Here is a 20977-nt window from a genome sequence, read left to right on the forward strand (position 1 = left end):
CTCCACAGTTGCACCAGCCTTCAGGGCACACTGCATTGTTCTGGGTTCTGGATTTGAGGTCCTCCAATTGGTTATGGATGTACTTGGGGCAGCTGACTGCCACGCCCTCCACGTTGATGCCAGCCGTGATGCCCACCAAGATCTGCTTTCATCCTTCTTTCCCCGTTGCTTTGCTGGGTCAATGAGGGCATCATAGTTCTCCAGGACCTGATCCACCAGGATGCCAACTTCCCTGGAGCTGAAGTTGGCAGCCCTGTGCCTCACTGCTGTGGGGTTGCCGCTCTGTTCTGAGAATGATGGTGCAGTATGGAGAGGTGGAAGTCTGACACAGCAGATGATGTCGTCACAGGGCCAGACACAGGAGCACATGTAATGACAGGTCAGCAGGCACTCCCAACCCAGTGAAGGTAGGCAGCAGGTACTCACACTGGGCAGACAGCAGCAGATGGCAAGGCACGGATGCAGGAGAGGGGTTTCTTCTGTGTCCAGCTATGTAGGCAGCCAAAAACGTAAAAAATAAAGGCCCTTAGAGCCTATGTTACATGACATGTGCTGCACGCAGGGTGCCTAGGTGGCTCACTGCATTGACAGTGATATATAAGAGTTTTGATGCGTGACACTGGTTGTGCGTGCGGAGGAAAAAAGACAGATGAGTATCATTTGCACTTATTTGGGGGTGTCACGCAATCTGTTTCCTTCAGGTAACGCACACCGTGTTTTTCTTTTTGGGGATTGCCTCTGCGCATACGCGCATGTGTTTTTGTCCATTTTGAGGGCAACGGTGTGTCGTGTACACACCTTTTGGATTTGGGGTGCATCTGCATATTGTGTACTGCTTTTTCCACCTTGCGGACTCTTTCTGGGTATCACGTATGCAATTATTGAGTTTAGGGGTGTCTCTGCGTACTGCTTTTTTCCACCTTTTGGAAGCTTTCCGGGTATCGTGTACACATTTGTGAGTTATGGGGTGCCTCTGCGTTTCGCCGTACCATATATTTTTGGTTTTGGGGTACATTGGAGCCTTGCTGGAGCACACATATATGTTGCGCCTCACGTAGACTGTTTCCTTCCTCATATTGCCCAGAAAAATATCTTGTGTGCCTTCCATTTCACCTTAACACATGCAACATGAGTGGAAAGGCCCCAAGAGCGAATGGGAGTAGGTGGTGTCAGGGACGAGGTGAGGTCACATCCAATCCAACCCCAGGAGGACAATGTGGGTTTCATCCCACAGGTGACACAGCACCTGGACATTGACGTGGTTGCAGCCAGACAGGTGAAGCAGCACCACCTACAGCCACTTGGGCCAATAAGAGACATCCTGCAGAGCAGGAATAAGCTCAAACCCAAGACACAGCACAGGGGACCGGTCCGCAGATCAAGAGGTGCTTCACTGAGGAGGTGCTCCAGATCCTCGTTGACTATGTGACTGAACACTATTGTGAGATGTTCCTGTATGCGGGTAGCATGTTCACACTCGCACATTGATTGGTGCATTGGCTGCATGTCACTGACCGCATCAATGCCTTAGGTCGGTAGATGCACAATTATTAACAGGTGCAGAAGCATTGCAATGATCTCACATGGAGGACAAAGCACAAGCTCAGTGCCAACCTGGTCTCTGCGCTGGCCACTGTATGGGGGGCAGCAGAGGAGGAGGAACTGGCTCAAATCGAAAAGGACACAAGACAACTAATCAGCGTTGAGCAGGTGCAAGGCATAGGAAGCATGGAGACCCTCAAGGACACATTTAGTGAGTGGGATTTGTGGGCATAGTTTGTGTGGACAGTTATATTTGTGCAGCTGTACAGCTGGCTGCAGTTGCCAGCCTTCCTTGGCAATGTATGTTTGGTAACGTGTACACTTCTGTCACGGGGCCTGCGATCATTGATTTTCCTGTGTGGTTCCACATGTCAGCTTGAATTTTCACATCACTGTCGGGTAGCCGACATAGCTGTGCCAGTACTTGCATGCAGGATTTGCATGTCTGACACATGTGCAAATTGCAATACCCCTGACAGGCACACGTCACCCACAAGGCACACCTCTGTGTCACGCCAAACAATGACACATCCACATGTATCCTTCATTGCCCCACAGTTTTGATACCTGTCCCATTGCATTGTATGTCAAGTACATGTGATATACGACAACCACACACATCTTTTGCTGCAGTGTTTATTTTTTTTATTTTCATAAATCCAAATCCAAAATTCATCCATAAAACATTAAGTATTACATTAGATTAAACCTACAAGTCTTATCCATTAATTCCTAAAAACAATATACTCTAGATATCATCAGCGATAAGGAATTCTAGAAAGTCTTACATCATCAAATATCGATACAATTATGTCTCACTTCATCATTCCTCAATCATATTGGTTTGATCTAGTCACACTCTTTTACAATTCCAGCACCTCCATTAAGAATTTTGTTACTGCTAGAACCATATTACATTTTTCCCCCATCAGTAATAAGTTCCACCATTCATCTATGCTTAGTGAACTGTGGTCAGCAGCCACATTGCCCAACTGTCTCTGCCTTACTGATGCCAAACTCTCCCATTATGTTACAAGGTGTTTTATGTTTTCTACTTTCCCACTAGTTTTGCAGAGTCTGCATGTCGAGTTCTTATCTGGGGTCAACCCTATCATTCCGAGAAACTCCATTGTGAGCAGTATGTTTAGTCTAAGTCACATGCATGTCATGTTTGAGACTTGGAAACTTTTCTAGGTATCTCGGAAGTTGATTCAGTGCTCTTGCTTTGTGGGCTAAATCCAAAGGTGATTTATATGTGGCTCTCTTGGACCGGGTATCTATCTAGTCCTGACTCTTTACAGACTGTTTGATCTTGTCAGGGTTTATTATCAGAGTCTCTTTAGATTGGTTACGTGAAGTGATGCAATCTTGGCACTCTCTTTTCCAATCGTCCAGCACCTGCTCTTTCTTTGATTCATCTCTATTTTTCAGTATCTCAAAAGGGAGCAACAGCTCTTTATCAATACATTTCTGGTATAAATCTAGTTTTCACCATTTAATCATGGACTTTAATCATTGTAAACCCAATTAATATCGTATTTGTGCTACTGGGACTGCTCTTGGTAGTCGGGGAAGTTTTTTTCCAAAATTGTCCTACAAACATATCCCAACACGCTGGTGGGATAGTTTCTATTCCATACATTAGAATTGGAGCAACCCTTTCTTTATAAAACACCACTACCAGTATTAATGTGAACTTTCTGAATTTTTTGAGAATTATCGCTGCTTGATTGGCTAGATCTAATTCCGTCAGTCTAAGTTTTTTCTTTTGAACTGCAATTCAAATAGGCACCCACATATGTTATATAATCTACTTCCCCAGGCTTTCTTTGTCAATAGACCAAACAAATTCAGATTGTGCCTTCTCACGTCTGCTTTCTAAGATCATTATTTATTCTCATATTAATCTCCTTAATGTACATATTCAGCTGGTGTAATCGTCTTTGCAGACCATTAGGGGTAAATCATCATTACCAGGTCCTCTGCATATAGTACCCACGGGATGCCCTGGTCATAGATTGTGAGGGTGGGGGAACTCTTACATCTTTTAGCATTGACGCCATGTCAGACATATATAAGACAAACAGGGTGGCAGCAAGAGGGCACCCCTGCTTTACCCCTCTGCCTGTCTTAATTGATTGACTCAACAAGACCTCTCATGACATTCTAATTTGTATTGAAGCTGATAAGTACAGTGCCATTATTGCCTCCTTAAAGATGGTCAACAAGAATACATTTAGATTCGTTCCAACACCGTTGGTGAAGCCTGCCTGTCTGTTGTGAAGAATACCAGCCTCCAAAGCCCACTTTTTTAGCTGTCTCGGAAGAAGTGACGCATAGATCTTGCCAAGAGAGTCAAGAAGGGAGATAGGTCTATCATTTTTTGGGATCTCCCCTATTGCCCTGCTTGAAGATCGGTACGATCAGTGCTGTTTTCAAAGAGTGTGGAATCTGACGGATTTGACTAATTTTGTTGATAAACATAAAGCAGAACTCAGCCAACCCTTATGGATTCTGACTTATTATAAAGTTATTCAACCCATCAGGACCAGCTGCTCTGGAAGGAATTAACTTTCTGATTAAGCCGACGAAATCTTCTCTGTCAGAATAGAATGGCCATGGAGAGGGGGTCGATTCTACCGAGGGGTCGGTGGCCTGGGGTATTTCAGCAAATCATTTGCTAAAGTGTTTCATTCAGGTTGCTTCCGTTACCGCAGGGATTTCAATCACCAATTCATGGACTGGTTTATTATTCAGTAACAACCAAAATTGCTGTGTATTTTTGTTGGCAAGGGTACTCATCATTTTTTCAGTGTCTGCTTGAAAGTGTTGCGCTTTGGAGGACAACAACCAGTTCTGATAATGCTGTCTCCTTTTTTCTTTAGCAGAACTTTGTTCTCTGCTGACTCTCGCTCGATTTTCGCAAATCCCTTCTCAGGATTATTTTCATTTCCTTCACCTGTTGGTTTGTATAATGGAGGTTCTTAAATTCACTCTTGTTGCAAACTCTATGTTTTATCTTGAAGTCGAACAAACTTTTAGAGTAATCAATATTTTTCCTATCATTCCCCAAAAGTGTGACAAGATTTGAATTGATTTTTCTCACATATTTTGGTAATATTTTTAAACAATTAGCTCTCTGGTTTATTTCCAATATTTCAGCGGTCTGTTGGTGCTTGCTAGATGTGAGTTCCTTCAAGGTCAATTTAAGTAAATCATGATCACTATGTGACATTTGAATAATTCTTACTGTATCCAGCCATCTCTGGAAATCACAAGACACAACGTAATAATCTCGGCGTGCAGTCGACCCCCCTCTATGCCATGTCACACCTCCAGGGGTATCACCAAGCATTCACCATCACAACATCATGCTCATTCATTTCTGTAATCAGTAGCTTTGATTTTTCAGCTAAAATAATGGTCGGAAGTACTGAACCATCCTTGTTCATGCAATTTATATTCAAATCTCCGCATAATAGAATAAGGGGATCTTGTAATTTGATCCTCATATTTTCTATCAGTGAGATAACAGATCTCACAAACAAGGCATCATTGATCCCCGAGTTCCAATACAAATTGAAGAGGACAATTGTGGTAGACATTGCTGAGAGTTCTTGCATCAAACTTAGGATCAGTTGTTGTATGTTGGGAACTAAGTGGTTTGTTTCAATGACCGAGAAGTTACTTCCTCGCTTTATCATTGTTAGAAAGCCTGAGGAAGGTCTGCCTATGGATCTAGTTATTGCAGGGTTTAAATAAAGATCGAAGCATTACAGAAGTGCTTGGAAGACAGGCATGTCTCCTGTAGACATATGATATCTAAGGGATTTTGATCCCACTAGTTATCATTAAAAAGGTGCTTAAAGCCTCTGCTATTCCATGATCAAAGCAAGCAGGGGCACGGAATTGTGATGCTTGTTGTTATTGTTTGGCTTTCCAGGCTAGTGAACCTGCTAACCATGCAGTGTTTATTGTTGTATTGTCGCCCCTGCCCTTACAGGATGCCTCTTCAAAGTGCATGTCCAAACTTCCTGCCATGGCACTCTGTGGTGTGACCAACCTGCTGGGGAATCAGTGCCCACAGACCACTGCCCTGTGTAGCAGGCCTTGTGAATAGGCAACTTCACTTGTGTGATGCAAGGTGCAACACTAGACATAGCATGTGGAATAATAGCAGATGGTGTCTTCAAGGGAAGGTGGCTGGTCAGGTAAACCTCAATAGTAATGACTGTAGACATTCCATGCAAAATGTTAGGTGTATGAATGATGACAAGGAGTGTGCTTGTCTGCATTGCATGTCATGTAGGCACATGGTTGAAAATACAAATGTGTCCATGTGGTTCAAAATGATACCACCTGTCTCACATAATAGCCTTGTAGCCATCAGTCAATGCATGACAGACACATGCCTCATCCCTTGTATCATTGTGTCTGCAAATGTAGTATGTTTATGTGTCCACTAATGGCATAGAATGGATAAAGGGTGGAGTGGTGCTGCATGTCAGCAAATGCCATACATCTATGGCTTACAGCTCACGGTTTTTCAAGTCACAGTGTCAAATGCATGTGTTTCCTGCCATTGTGTGTCTGTCTGCCCTTTGATGTGCATGTGCATGTTTGTCAGGACACACATGACTCCAAATGATAATCACTGTACATGTGCAGGTAATGATGCAGCAGATTCAGAGGAGGAGGGTGAAGAGGTGCTGTTACACCAGTCCACCACGTTAATCCACCAGTAGAGGCTGTGGTGAATTGCAACATGTAAACCCACATGTGCTACAGGCTATTATCAGCCATGTCCCAGCCTCTTTGTATTCTTCTGAGTCTGCCGATTCCGATGCAGAACCAGATATATAGTACTTGCTTAGGTAGAAGGTGAGTGCCCCAATGGGCAGGTCATATAGGGATGATGGTTACATCTGCACGGCCACCCTCCCATGAGTTGGTGTCAGGGTCTGGGGCTGATGTCCAACAGAGGTTTCCAGACCTGCAGCCAGCGACAGAGGCACCATAGCAATGGGCCTGGTCTCTTGCATTACACGACCATGGGCCCCGCACACGTGGTGAACGTGTGCAGGCTGGGGATACAGTTTCTGGGGTTGATGTCCAACAGAGGTTTGCAGACCTGCAGCCTACGATGGAGGTGCTGCAGAAACGGGCCTGATCCTTTTCATTGCACCACCATGGGCCTTGCACATGTGGTGGACATGTGCAGGCTTGAGAGACAGTGTGGGAGCAACAAATGTTGCCTAATGCCATCCAGCAAAGCATCAATAAACTGGCCAAGAACTTGACCACACCAGCGGCCCTTGATGTGCAACAGCTGCAGATCATGCAGTCCTCAAGTCACTCCCACAGACTGGGCGTGTTGGCCAACATCAAGGGCCGATGGGTTTATATGAGGTGTCTGCAGCAGTCCTTGCATGCAGATGCTAGGGCACATAGAAAGGCACTGAGGAGTGAGATGTTGGTATCTCATAGATTGAATCACTGTGAGACGGAGAGCTTGAGTACTGCACTGCATGATCAACTCTCAGCCACAAGGAAACTGCTCCTGAGGAGATGGATTCCTTTAGGCAGACACAGTACCAGCAAATCAATGCGTCACGAGTGACCATGCATATAGACTCTTTAGCCATTCGTGAGGAAGTGCATCGTGACCTCAGTGCAATTGAGAAGCTGATGCATGCTTCATTGTCATGGTTGGCCCTGGTCAATGAAGACCAGGACTTGGCACTGCATGGATTGGGTCCACCACCAAGACCACCTGCAGGTAAATTGCAGGATGGGGGGCCTAGCACACCCATGCCTCCCAACCACCATTACTGTGATGTTCATGAGCTCATGAAGGTTTATTTTTTATTTTTCATTTCGTCTGTCCACTCATGTGGGTTTGGACATGCACCCTACCCTTCCCCCTTCAGGGTGGACATTTGTTTTACCCCCAGTTCAGGATGGACATTTTTCTTTTTTTTTACCTGAACATTGTGGTCTGATTTTTGTTTTTCATTACCACTTGATGGAAAAGGACCAATTTTTCTTTATTTTTCATACCCCTGTCCAGGGGGATTTCATAGAAATGGAATCAGTGTTGGGGAAAATCCAAGTTGCAGCTGTCACCAGATCTAAAGCTTGTGTGAATAGTGAACTCTCAACTGCCCAGTGGAGTAAAGATACCCCTGATAAAGATTTAATCACTGCACAGAAAGAGGGCACAATCACTGGAACATTCTATCAACACATTGACAACCCAATGAGTGTTCCTCTAACAAAGACGGATTATACCGATAAAGAGGATCTCTGGGTGTTGATGACGTTTTCCAACATGGTTTGTTAGTAAGGAGAGCCCTATCAGTGGGTGGTACCTACCTCATTCAGCAGCCTGATGTTGAACCAGGCCCATGACGCGACCACATTGCGGTCATAGGGGGTTTCACACGACATAAGAAATCTTGCGCTGGGTTGCCTACTGGGGGTAGGGAGACATAACAAGCCAATTGGAACAGGGGGGTGGAACATGTGGGGTGTAATCAAAGGCCCCAAGCCAACGGACCTGAAGGGCCCACTATAAAATGGCCTACCATCATTTATAACAAAACATTCTCACTGAAAATAGTCCTACTTAGGCAGGCTGTGGGGTTTCTGCAAGTAACCCAAGGAAGAGCCATGTGAAAAGAGACTACCTGTCATTACAAAAGGAAAAGCAGCAATGTACTTCACAATGGTAGAAGGAATTCAAAGTCCCCCTTCACATGAAAAACAGCATCTTTTAACACTGAAACCAAAACAGCTTTTCATGTGTGTTTGTAGTTTTAAGCAAGACATAAGAAAAATGTACCCTTACTCACAAAAAGATGTCAGGGAAAAGACATGGTGCTTGTTAGGAAAAGCCCATTTTGTTTCCATGAAAAGTTCATATAGGCACACAGCAGACTATGTGGGTGTCTTTCTGCAGTGGAAATCCAGAGAAAGCTAAAACTAAAATGGAATCTAAGTGCAGATTGGAAGAGCACATCACATTTCTGGCAGAAAAATAAATGCAGCATTTTCACTAAACCTGCCACCCATCAAAAGGTGGTGCACTGTGACAATTCAGACCCACTCTTTGCCAGCATAAAAATGAACAGCAGATAATTAAAAGTGTATGTTATTAATAACGTGAAAAAACAGCTCTTCAGTGCAAAAGGAAAATGAACGCTGATCAGTAAAACACGCTGTATGTCAAAGAATCAAGGCTGAAGTTAGAACATGAAAAATGTGAGTTCCTTTCAGCCAAGGACAAATAGCGTGTTTCTGGGCAAAATTCACAAATGACTCCTCCAATGAAAGCCTGGCTTGCATCCCCACTATTTACAACTGCAATAAAATGTGGCCTGCCCAAATAGTGTTGAAAATCAGGTTTCACTAGACCTGCTGCTCTGAGGGACGTTCTGTGCAGGTCAAATGTTCTAGCCCGTGCATGACCGGAATGTTGCACGGAAGTGTGGATACAGGGGCTGCAATCAAGGCTGAAATCTGAATTCAAAGAACCAAGAGGCTAATAAAAAAAAAATCTGGTCACAGACTGGCTAAGAGTGGCAAATGGGCTGGAGGATGGGAAGCTCATATTTGCTCATATGAAGATTCCCTTTGGTTTAATGGACAGTCACAATTCTTGCATTTTCCCATAAACCTCAAGTTACACTGATTACATGTATGTTTCATTTTTTAGATAATTTCCAGACAATTTTGTTGATATAAAATTCCTTCAACTATGACTTTTGGAATTGTAATGACCAGCTAAAAGGTAGTAAATTCTGAAGATTATGACACTTAACTAGATTTTTACCAAAAGTTGACATGGGAACAAAAGGGGATTTCAAATGGAAGTTGCCATATGTTTGCTCCATACTCCTAAACAAATCCTTATAGAGAGGCTGGACTTGGTAGGAGAGAGATGGGTACCTGTCCAATCCTGGTTGTATGAATTCTGGCACAGCATCGTCCAGTATTAACATCTTGTTGGTGTCATCACTGATATAAACAGTGTATGCACTATGAGGAAAGGTGAACACTGATCAAAATGACCATCTGACAACCACAAGGAATTACCAAAGGAGATTTGCAGAGATTGTATCTGGGTGGAGTTGTCTATTGCTCCAGAGGCTTAAACCCTGACTGGGTTCTATAGGGAAGAGCTGGGGACCATCCTTGAGAGTGGAGTGACCAGACCCCTGCCCTGTCCTCCCAGAGGTTCCTGAAAAGCAACTGGCTTTCCTGATATTTAAACAGAGGTTTTAAAGTAAGTAAAATTGTGCCATTTGAAACCAAAACTTGGGGGAGTCTGGTTGCCTTATTTCCATTGCCTTTATAGTTGGTGGGGGGTGAGGGGGTGGCAAAACTGTGTAGATCCTTTGGCAGAACACCCTGGAGTGCATTTTGTCAAAATACAAAATTAACAAAGCTCATTCCCAGTGTGCACTGAAAAATATACACGGTAATGTAATTGGGTAATCCAATTGGTCCAGATTCCCCAACACAGGTCTTTAAGTGAAGGGGGTCTGAAATCCCAAATTCTCAAATCATCCCAATTTTTCTGTCCAGTTTCCCCAACACAGGTCTCTAAGTGGAGGGGGGTCTGAAGTAAAAAAAAAAACTCAAATCATCCGAATTTGTACTGTCCAACTTCCCCAACATAGACCTTTCAATGAGGGGGGTCTGAAAACAAACCGCTAATTCACCCTGTGTTTATTTTAAACCAATGTGTGGTTGAAATCTTAATTGTCATATGTATAAGTACCAATCTATAAACCAAATTGCTTGCCTTTTAAGTGCACAGGACAATAAAAAAATTGCATAGCACTACATATGTAAATTGCTTTTCTTCATTGCCCAGTTTGATTATATCTTAAAGTGAAATCTGCATAAGGTGAAGAATTGTGATTTGTATTTTTCCAAACTTGTGTGTTCTATTTGTGTAACCAGAAGTTTAATTGTGAGCCACAAAGAAGGTGGCATCTTCCAAATAAATACAAATATATTTGCTATACGCAGGCCTGGTTCTTGGCTCATTGTAGGCACAGGGCCTGGGGGGAGGCGATTTGTGTGACTCTATATGAGTCTTCAGTAAGGACAGTGCTAAGAAACCCCTTGATTGGTGATGGGAAGGAACTCCCCAGATTAAGGGTGGTCTCAATATCACGCGTTAGTTTTCAGCACATTGGTCCAGTTCAGCCCAGTCTCAGGGGACTCTGCCTTGCCTTCCTCTTGCCTGCACCCTACTCCCTTTTGTGTGGCATTTTCCTTGTCCTCCTTTTTTCATTCCTTTCTCTTGTCTGCTTGCCTCTTTTATGCCAGTTGCCTCTTTGCCCTGCCTTCCTGTATAACTACTGCCTCTTTGACCAGCTGCTTTGTGCCAGATCATTTCTTCGCTGCAATCAATGAGATGTTTGCATTCCATTCTCTTGGGCTTCCCATCACCGGCTCCTCTGCTAGTGTTTACTGCACTGTCCCGATGCCACGCTAATCGAGGGATGACATTTTGTGTCATTGGGAGTGCTTCCAAGGGGATCATGAGTTTCCAATCTCTCAGTTATCTCTATTTGGAAGTCCTCTCACTGACATTCTGACTCAAGCTGGATCAGTGTGTTCACAATGTCCCCTCACCAGAACAAAGGGTAAGTGGTACCTGTTCATCCACTGCATGGCACTCTGGGGGGCAGGCAATGTTGGTGTTGTGTATGGGGGAGGTGTCACTGGGTGGGCTGATTGGATTTCATTTGACAGAGGTCTGTGTATCTGACTGCATGAGTGCGAGGACACTTGATGATGGGTGGCCGGGGAGTTCTTGTTTGCATTTTTGTATGGCACTCACTGGGACACATGTTGTAGTGGTCGCATACTTTGATGCTTGTGTTGTGGGCTTTGTTGTGGACAATGTAGGGTGTCCTCACAACAGACAGACATTGAATTGAAAGCCCGCTAGGGAAAAGGTTTAGTTCCCCCTTTTTTGGGAAGTACATAAGGTTTGTTTTGTGTCTGAAATATGGAAAAGGCGACAGGGTATTATTAGTCCACTCCCACAGAGCTCTCTATCTTATCCTTGGCAAGCAGCAAGTTATGTCCATGTAAATCATCATTTGAGACGCATTTCATGTATGCTGCTCATCCACCACCCTCATTGTCTACCACCTATTTACATGGTCATATTCACATATTGTCCTGTCTCCCATTGGCCATCTCATCTTATCCTCCAACTTATTCATAAATGGGTGACGGAATCTTCGGCCTTGGGTCACTGTGAAATGATTGTTTTGGCTTTCAAAATACTCCACCCTATCTTGGGTTGTACCCATGTGATGTGCACATGGCCACCAACATGAGATCAGTAGACTACTTCGGGGTAAGCCTGGTCCTTGCCAACAAGGAGACTGTTTTCTCACCCCAGACACACAGGCAGCCACATGAGATGAGGCCTCCCCACTGCAATCTTATTGATGTTGGCATCGCCCTTTCCTCTGCCTGATACAAATGATGGGCCTTGTTGTTCTATGTTGCCCCCTTTGTCTGGTACCCCTCCAAAGGGATTGGCCTGGGGTTCCTGCATGTCCCAATGATCCATCTGATTCATGATGGATTCATGATATTTACCCCTGGCCGTCTCGTGATTCAAATGGGATGACCATGAACATGTGAAATCTCAGGTCATGTTTTGACATCTCTGGACCCCTGCCATAGCTTCCATGGGTATGACCTTCACAATTGGCACCAGCCCTACTACCATTTGACTGCTTGCATTCTTGTCTAATTGTACATAATTGTAACTTGATGTATTTGGATGTGTATGTACGTGCATGTTCACAGACTTGCCTAGGGGTTGTGATGTGATAGCCCACAGGAGTAGAGGTCTTGTTGTTCTGTTGTTCACACAAAACCTGCGAGGATTGAGGCCTATTTTCAGATACAGTGTTGGTTCATGTACTGTTTATTAATCACAGGCAATGTATTGTACTTACACTTCAGCATAGCAAGTGGTTCTTTCCACCTAAATTGATATTGATATTGATACTTTATTTCTATCGCACACGTACACAAGTGTTTCAGAGCGGGACAAGGCAAGGGTGCGGAACAGGGGAGAACAAAACAACGATCTATCAATACCCAGTGACATTGAGAACGTGCAAGTGCATGGGAGAGGGGAAAAGTGCATGGAAGGGGCGAGAAGTGGAAAGTGTGAAGCAAAGGAGAAACAGATAAATAATAATACATAATATAGGCAACACACAGTGGTAATGAAGCCATCAATTTGCAAGTGCTAGGTTTAAGGCAGCAGACAAGGTAGGTCTGATAAGTGCAGGAAGAAAAAGGAGGGGGCTGTATGGGTACAGATATAGACCCCAGTGCAAGGGGTGGCCAGGAGGCAGTGTGGGAGGGTGGCAGGGTGAGCAGATACCTGGGCCGGGATGACAGAGTGTGGCCAGGTGCACAGTGCCCAGAGAGAATAGATCAGCAGAGGTGAGAGGGAGCGAAGGCAGAAGAAAAGAGGAAGGTATTGAGGTGCTTCCGGAACTTGAGATGCTTCTCCTCACGTTTTAGAGTGGCAAGGAGGTTGTTCCAGAGGGAGTCCTCAGCCGAAGACAGAGATCTACCCCCAGCTCGTTACTCTGAAATACGACAAACCCTGAGGGAGTTAGAGGTAGAGGAGTGAATAGCTGGAGAGGGGAGGTATTTGTGGAGAGATAGCTGAAGGTATTTTTGACCCAGGCCCCAGAAAGCCTTGTGGACAATGCAGAGGGTTTAGAATGTAATTGTTGCATGCACTGGGAGACAATGGAGAGATTTCAGAGCTGGAGAGATATGATCCTAGGGCTTGAGGCCAAGGACAAGTCTTGAAGTCTTGTTCTGTATTAGTTGCAGAGGGCAGAGAGTAGAGGCAGGTAGATTTAGAAATAGGCTGTTACAATAGTCCAACCTAGAGAGAACCAGAGCTTGGAAAACCATAAACTTCTGAGGGAAGGAGAGGAAAGGCAGAGTACCTCTGAGGAGGTGCAGTAGGAAGTTTGACTTTTTAGAGACTACAGAGTTGTGGGTGGAGAAGGAAAGTGTGGAGTCAAAGATGACCCTGAGGTTCTTAGCCTCGCAGGTGGGGGTAGGAGGAGGGCCAAGGGAATCCGGCCAGAGGGTGAGGGGAAAGGATGGTGAAGGTGTGCCGATGAGGAGGATCTCCGTCTTGCTGGCATTCAGACAAAGATCATTGGCAGCACACCAATCTTGAATGGCAGTTAGGCAATCAGAGATAAGAGAGGGAGAGGAGGTGGCCGAGGGCAGCCCAAAAGTATGTTGAATGTTGTCAGCGTAGCACTGGAAATTTGAGCAGAAAATGGCAATGCAGTGTGCGAGAGTTGCCAGGTATTGGTTGAAAAGCCAGGGCGAGAAGTAAGACCCTTGGGCAACACCACAGGTAGAGAGGAAGATGGATGACAGGAAGAACTCAAGTTGGACCTGGGAGGGTCGATCAGAGAGGAAAGAAGTCAGCCAGGCCAGAGCCTGATCACATAAATATGTATGTGCTTCTGCAATACACGTGTCTCCTGCAAGTCACCTCTACGCACATGATTCCCCCTCCCCCCATGCCCAACCTTTGGCATTCCCCACGTGCTAGTGTTCATTCCACAATGTGATTTATTTGGGTGGGGCTGAGATCTGAACATGCTTACCAACAATGAAATGGATTCTGTTCTTTACATTTGCTATGACTGTGTTGGTGTTTGTTGCATGTTATATCAAGTCGAGTGGACACACACAGTTTGCCTTTTGCAGGCACACATTCTCAGTGTATTGTTATGGGCACAAAGGATCCTGTCATCTATCATGTTTTATTGCAGTATTACACCCCAAGTAAGCCCCTTTAAACATGCCTTTGCACTTCAGGAGCTGGACAGAACACCAGGGTAGCATTTAGGTGTAAACACATATTTGTCCCAAATACCTCTTTTAAATAGTAGGAACTGTGCATGGCACCATGATGGAGTTTTAAAAGACAGGTAGAAATATCCGTGTGAACTTCTATTCAAGGCATAAATGGAATAGCAATGTTCATTGAAACAGCAGGAATAGTACATCAGCACTTGCAAAGTTCTGAAAAGTTCTTAGAAGAGCATTGAACTTCATTTTTCACTGCATGTAAATACATGATATTCCCTGAGAGTGTCAGGGAAAGTGTATGGCAATTGCAAGTGTGTAGATCTTAAAGGTAGCAGTTTAAAGCATATATCTATATGTATAAAAGACAAAGTCCTGTCTGACTTACTGACTGACTGACTGATTTATCAACACCCAGCTCAAACTGTTTAACCTAGGAATGGGAAATTTGGAAGGTACATTGTTTCCATGACATATGCACCAACTAAGGAATGATTATTGGAAATTCCGCCCTAAGAGGGTGAAAAGGGGGGGGGCGAATTGTTCACTGACTCATCAACCCTCAGCTCAAACCTTTTAACCTAGGAATGTGAATTTGGAAGGTACCTTGTTTTCATGATGTAGGGACCCACTAAAGTAGGCTTTTGAAAATTCCATCGCTAAAGGGGTGAAAAAGGGGGTGAATATTTCATTGATTCATCAACCCCCAGTTCAAACCATTTAACCTAGGAACGTGAAATTTAGAAGGTACATTGTTTTCATGACGTAGGCACTGACTTAGGAAGAATTTTGGAAAATTCATACCACAAATACCTTCAGAATACCCATTTGAATTCCAAAGACTTCAGTTCCCCTTAAAGGTTTGTTTCACCTTGACTATCAACAGATCTCAGTGGCAGACTTTAAAGGTAGCAGAAATTGACATAAGGGAAGAGTGCTTCTCGCATGGACAGTTTTACGTGGCATGTTTCAGTGTGAGCTCACCTAACTCTATGTTAATCCTAGCACCTCAAGGTTTACAAAGAAGTACACAAATAGTCTTTTTTTGTAGGTTGCAGATGCTAAATAAGTATTTTTTATTTTTATTTTTTGTCTGCCTCATTGTCTGTTTGTAATTACAACACAAGAAAGATTTCTGGATACAAATCAATGGAGCAACTATCTTTGTTTTGTAGCCAATATGCCCCGGCTAACGCCTGCAATAAACATTGCTTATTACGTTAAGACATCAACCTGTAAATTATATTTCATACAGTTTCAACAAAAAACAAATGTGTCTTTGAATACAATTATACCAAATCCCAAAATCCACACGAGCGAAGCCACGGGCAACAGCTAGTGTATATATTTATATATAACATGTGAATATATATTGGATTATAGTTGTACAATGATAGAGGCTTCTTTTTCAGAATGCAGTAGTTAACACATTTTGTTCATTCGGAATTAGGAGAACTAGCCACAGCTAGTTGAATAAGTAAAACTAAACATTGGTTCAAAACAGCCAGGGCATGGGATTAGCATAGAAATGGTGATTCTGATTCTGCCAGAAATGGTGCATTGAGTAGTTTAATTAGAAAAAAGACCCATCCAGACATCAAAGGACGGCATGCCAAAACTATTATTTTCTAGAACACATTATGTACATTTCTGCAGCCAAGCATAGTTCAACTAGCTTTTATTTTTCAAAGCATAATTGACCAGGATGAGGAAAATATAACCTCTCCAGGGAGCACACCGAAATGTAGATAAGAGTATGAGTTATTACAAACATTTTTAGTAAAATTCTGAGAGAAAGTATACAGCACACACTCGTTTGGTGCTTGGCAAATGAGACGGTCATCATAACAATTTGTATCGGAGAGCGACTGTGGGAACTGCTGGCTAGAAGCCAGCAGCAGAACCTGGCAAGTAGGGAGTCAGTCCATATAACTGGTAGGCCACGTCAAGCCAATGAGGCACAAAAGAGCTACGTGTGCTTTTCTAAGATCATTTTCTATTGCAAAAGTCAAGAGGCATAGCATTCGATTCTGTTTTCCCTGGGCCTGAATTAAGGTCATTGGATAGGTAGTTTTCCCTGTGTCTAATTGGACAGGTTCCATACAAGTAAGGGAAGTAGACTGATGCATTTGCCTGTGTCGAAAGTCAGACAGGTTCCATTCAAGTAGAGAAATTAGATTGATGCTTTGGTCCCGGGCCAAAGTAGGACAGGTAGCAGATTTGAAGGCGTTCAGGACATCTTTCACTGATGTGTTGGTTTAAAACAGATAAAAGAACAGTATTGCTTTTAATTAGAAGGTTTAGTCCAGAGGTAATATGTATTGCAAGAGCTAGGCACCACTTCACAGAGAACAAACGCAGACTAGCCTGCACTCCTTATGAGATTATGCAAAAGGATTTGTACATATATTTTATTTAGATGCAATTATACACTGAGGCTGTTTACTTTTGGAATAAATGACGTTAAGATACAGCGTTGCTTTTATAAATCCAATTTAATATTACGATGTTATTGAACCTAGATGCAGCACTGGGGAATACTTAAAATGTCTTAAAATATTTACAAATACAAACAGTTTGATTTTGGTTTGGTATTTTGGAAAGCTATGCATGTTGATTTTAATGAGAAGTCATGACAGGTTAAGATCATAGTTCACAATACCAAACATTGATGGATGTTTTAATGAATTAAGGTGATTGAGAACACACGCATTTAAACGATTGGTTAAACCCAAATGCTTTAATAAATATTAAAAATATATAAACGACTTTGTTATTATTGGAACATTCAGAGTCCAGTGGCTAATCAAAAGTGCTAAAATAGTATTTTCTTTGTTACCAATGAAATGCAAATAAACATGTACTCATCATTAATGGAAACTGAATAAAACACACACTCAGCATTTATACAAATCTGTGGTGGAATAGCTGTGAGTGCATGGCATATAATTGCATGGTTTAGGGTGGAGGTAGGAAAATAATCTGACAAATTTATTTGTAACAAGAATCTGAACAATTGTTGATTTAATCCTTAAAGTGATGTCTTTCCAACCAAAGGCTTCAAAGGAGTCACACAGAGTAAAACATGTCAAAAAAAATTGTCCAGTGTAAACATACATTATTTGTGTCTTCGTCCTAAGGGAAGCCCCTTTCTTCAGAGCAAGAGCTTCAGGGATCACCTGGTGAAAATGCATGTCACCTCTATGCCATATTATCTGAAATAACACCAACCCAGTGCCCAGAGATATGTTCGCATGGTCATGGTTCCCAAACACTTGGATCAGGAACGTTGAAACAACACGATGAGAACAGAATGCCTTATATGTGTGGTTTACAGGATCCAATCAAACATGGACTGGAACCTAGATTTATGATAACCCAGATGACCAAAAAAAAGAAGAATCAATCTTCTCAGGAGTAGAGCCCATCAGCCAGAAGTGCAAACAATGGAGAAGATGGCATTGAGAAGATAGAGGAACTAAGTCAAGCGGATTCTGATGGCTCACTGGACAAAGAGGGGCAGTCAAACAGCAGATGTGGTGATTCATGGGATCTTGTCATAGGGGAGAACTTCCCTATGAGGCTATGGGGGTGAGCCCACTATGCAAAAATCCCCCTAGGGGTGGCACAAAGCGGGGCCTCTGAGGGGGAGACTCCCCTCATGGGGACAAGGACTCCTGTTCCGTGATGGAACTCCCTAATCCCCTTGCCTTGTAGACCAGGAAGTCCTTGAGGTCCTGAAGAACCAATCTGAAAGCAATACTGTCAGTTACTTTAATATTCCTTCCTTTCCTCACTTAAGACTTAATACTACAAAAACGTGGAGCAACATACAGAGTGATAATTAGTCCTCTCCATAAAGTACTGAGAAGAGGAAGATTGAATGAGTGATGATAACTACTCCTTTTCCAAGTCTAGACAGTACTGAGAAGACGTGTCCCCAAGGAGGCATGAGGAATATTCCATTGATACAAACAGAGGACTATGGTAACTTTTCTGGGGAGAGCCCAGCTACCGAACATAAAAACCGGCAAGGGACTTAATGAAGAGAGAACCCCGGCATGAAGCATGTCAGCCCCAGTTGATTCAAACCTGGGAACGAGAAAGTGAAGAGGAGAATCTGGTCCTGGATCAAGAGGACAACCTGGAACAATCAGCAAGCATTCGAGGCCCTGACCTTCCAAACCGAATCTGACTACCTTCTTTGGAACAGCCTCCCCCTCCCTCTTAATCTTGTGCAGGACTTTCTTAAATTACAGAAACTCCTCTCAACTTTCCACTTTATCTCCTCCTTCCCTCCCTCTCTCCTCTGCTAATCTCACAGTTGCTTGTTTGGTGTTCAGAGCCCTTATGCATCCCCAGGGCCCTGACCTCCCACACCAAATCAAACCCAGCTTTTGTCTATCCTCAGCAATGGCTCGGCTAACCCCCCACCTCAGAGGCTCGCACTTACCTTACATTGCACTCCACCTGTTACTCTGCCATGAACACCCCCGCATTTATTTGATTCCCCCTCCCTTCTGCACTTGCACATTCTGAACACTCACAAGGCATAGTAGGTTCACCCCCTGCCCCCTCAACTGGATTTAATATTTTTGTTTTCGTATGTATTTGTATTGTTTCTCATCCCCTTGCCCCCTCCCTGTTTCACTGTGGATGCTTTGAAACAGTATTTACTTCCTTTATAAGCATCTAACAAGCGAACCATAAATAAAAAAAAAAATACCATTCCATAGTCTGACAGAGACCTGTCCAACGCAGAAGCTCGAGAGAGGCCAATGGTGGGATTGACCTCAGGGAGGTGGGCCGTTTTGTCCTCCAACTATGCCGACAACGAAGGATCAAGAAACCTGCATAGCCAGTGCAGAGCAGCAGGAAGCAGAGAGAAAGAGACATGAAGAGCGTGCAACAAGAGCGAGCGAGACCAACAAACGGTGATGTGTCCCCACCAGAAAGCAGGTAACGCGAGCCATGGGAGACCCGGTAGGGCTCTGGGCAAGAGCGAAGAGTGCTTCATTAGTAATCTCCTTCATCACAGTAATTGTAAGGAATATAATGAGAGTGAAGAGTATGTCAGATATAATCTCACTTGTTACAGTAATTACAAAAAAGATACAAAGAGTGAAGAGTATATCAGGAGTAATCTCCCTCATCACAGTAGTCACAAGAAAGATACCAAGAGTGAAGTGTGCTTCTGGAGTACTCTCCCTCGTTATAGAAGTTGCAAGCAAGATACCAAGAGTGAAGAGTGGTAGGGTCAGAGTAGGATAAGTTTGGATAGATAACAGTTTCTTTAGTTTGGCAACCACGCTGAAGACAAGCACTAGAGTTAGAATTCGGTCTGGTAGGGCAACCCTTGCAGTTATAGGGAAAAATAGGTATTTTTCCTATTATTTGAATAAAACCTCGAGTTTGAAATGCCACCCCTTTGTCTGACTCCTCCGACTGACTCACCACACAGACAACAGCGCCATGAAGAAGACAATGGTTAAGATTACCAAGGATGGGCCAAAGAAACAGGACATATGAAGTATTGGTGTCGCCATACACTTCTGCATGATGGCAGCTTCCTACAGCAAGGATGGCAAACAGGTTGGTAAAATGGAAAAACTGCTGTAAAATGGCTGAGAGATGCTCCAAGCACAAAAATCCCAGAACAGCCAGTAAACAGGATCAGGAGAAGGAAGAGGACAGCCAGAGAAGGATATTCTGCAGTGATACATCGAAACTGAAGCACATATAATGAGACACAAGCCAGCCAGTATGGACACACTTTGTCTCAATATTACAGATACAGCTTGTCTGTGCCAAAGGTTCCAGTAGTTAAGTCAACTTGATAAGTTCAACCAAACTCTCAGAAAAATCAAGAAGAACGGAGGCAGGGTGAGGGTCTCCCCTGCACAAACCCATACACACATGGTCTGGACTAAGCCAGCCCCCTCAATCACAGAAAAGGTAACCTAACAAAAGTTGGTGACCAGTCATTCAGAATGGCCAAAAGAACAGCCAAAAAATCAAGTCCACCCACACAGGATGTGTGTTGGCCAGTCCTATTTGGGGACTGGTTTAAAATGGTCCAAACCACAACCAGAGCTTGTTTCAGTCTGATGTGCACAAGAGCCATTTTATGCTTTTCTCGTGCATGCTATAACAAAGGGATTCTCAAAAACAAAATGGCTCAGATCAGGAGTAAAAGAAAAGCAGTTCTACCCTCATTTCTACCAATACTAAATCAGGCTACACACACCATAAATAAGCCTGTAACCCTGGTGAAACCAAAACGAAACTACAGCTGCCAAGAGCCTCATCCCTGAAAGCAATGGCAGGTAACATAATCACCCTAGGACTACAATGGCGTTCTTTAAAAGAACCTCTGTTCAATGAAATACCACAGCACCATATACTCAAAAGAGTTGCAGTGGCAAGAGAACTTCTGCAAAAGTTCCTCTGATTACAAAAATAAATTAAAGATCCTAATAAAAAAAGAAGAAAAAAGAAACATGTGAATAGTCCATAGAATGGACAACAG

The sequence above is a fragment of the Ambystoma mexicanum genome, chromosome 6p (genome assembly GCF_040938575.1).
Source record: "Ambystoma mexicanum isolate Mex_15411 chromosome 6p, UKY_AmexF1_1, whole genome shotgun sequence".
Lineage (NCBI taxonomy): Eukaryota > Metazoa > Chordata > Amphibia > Caudata > Ambystomatidae > Ambystoma > Ambystoma mexicanum.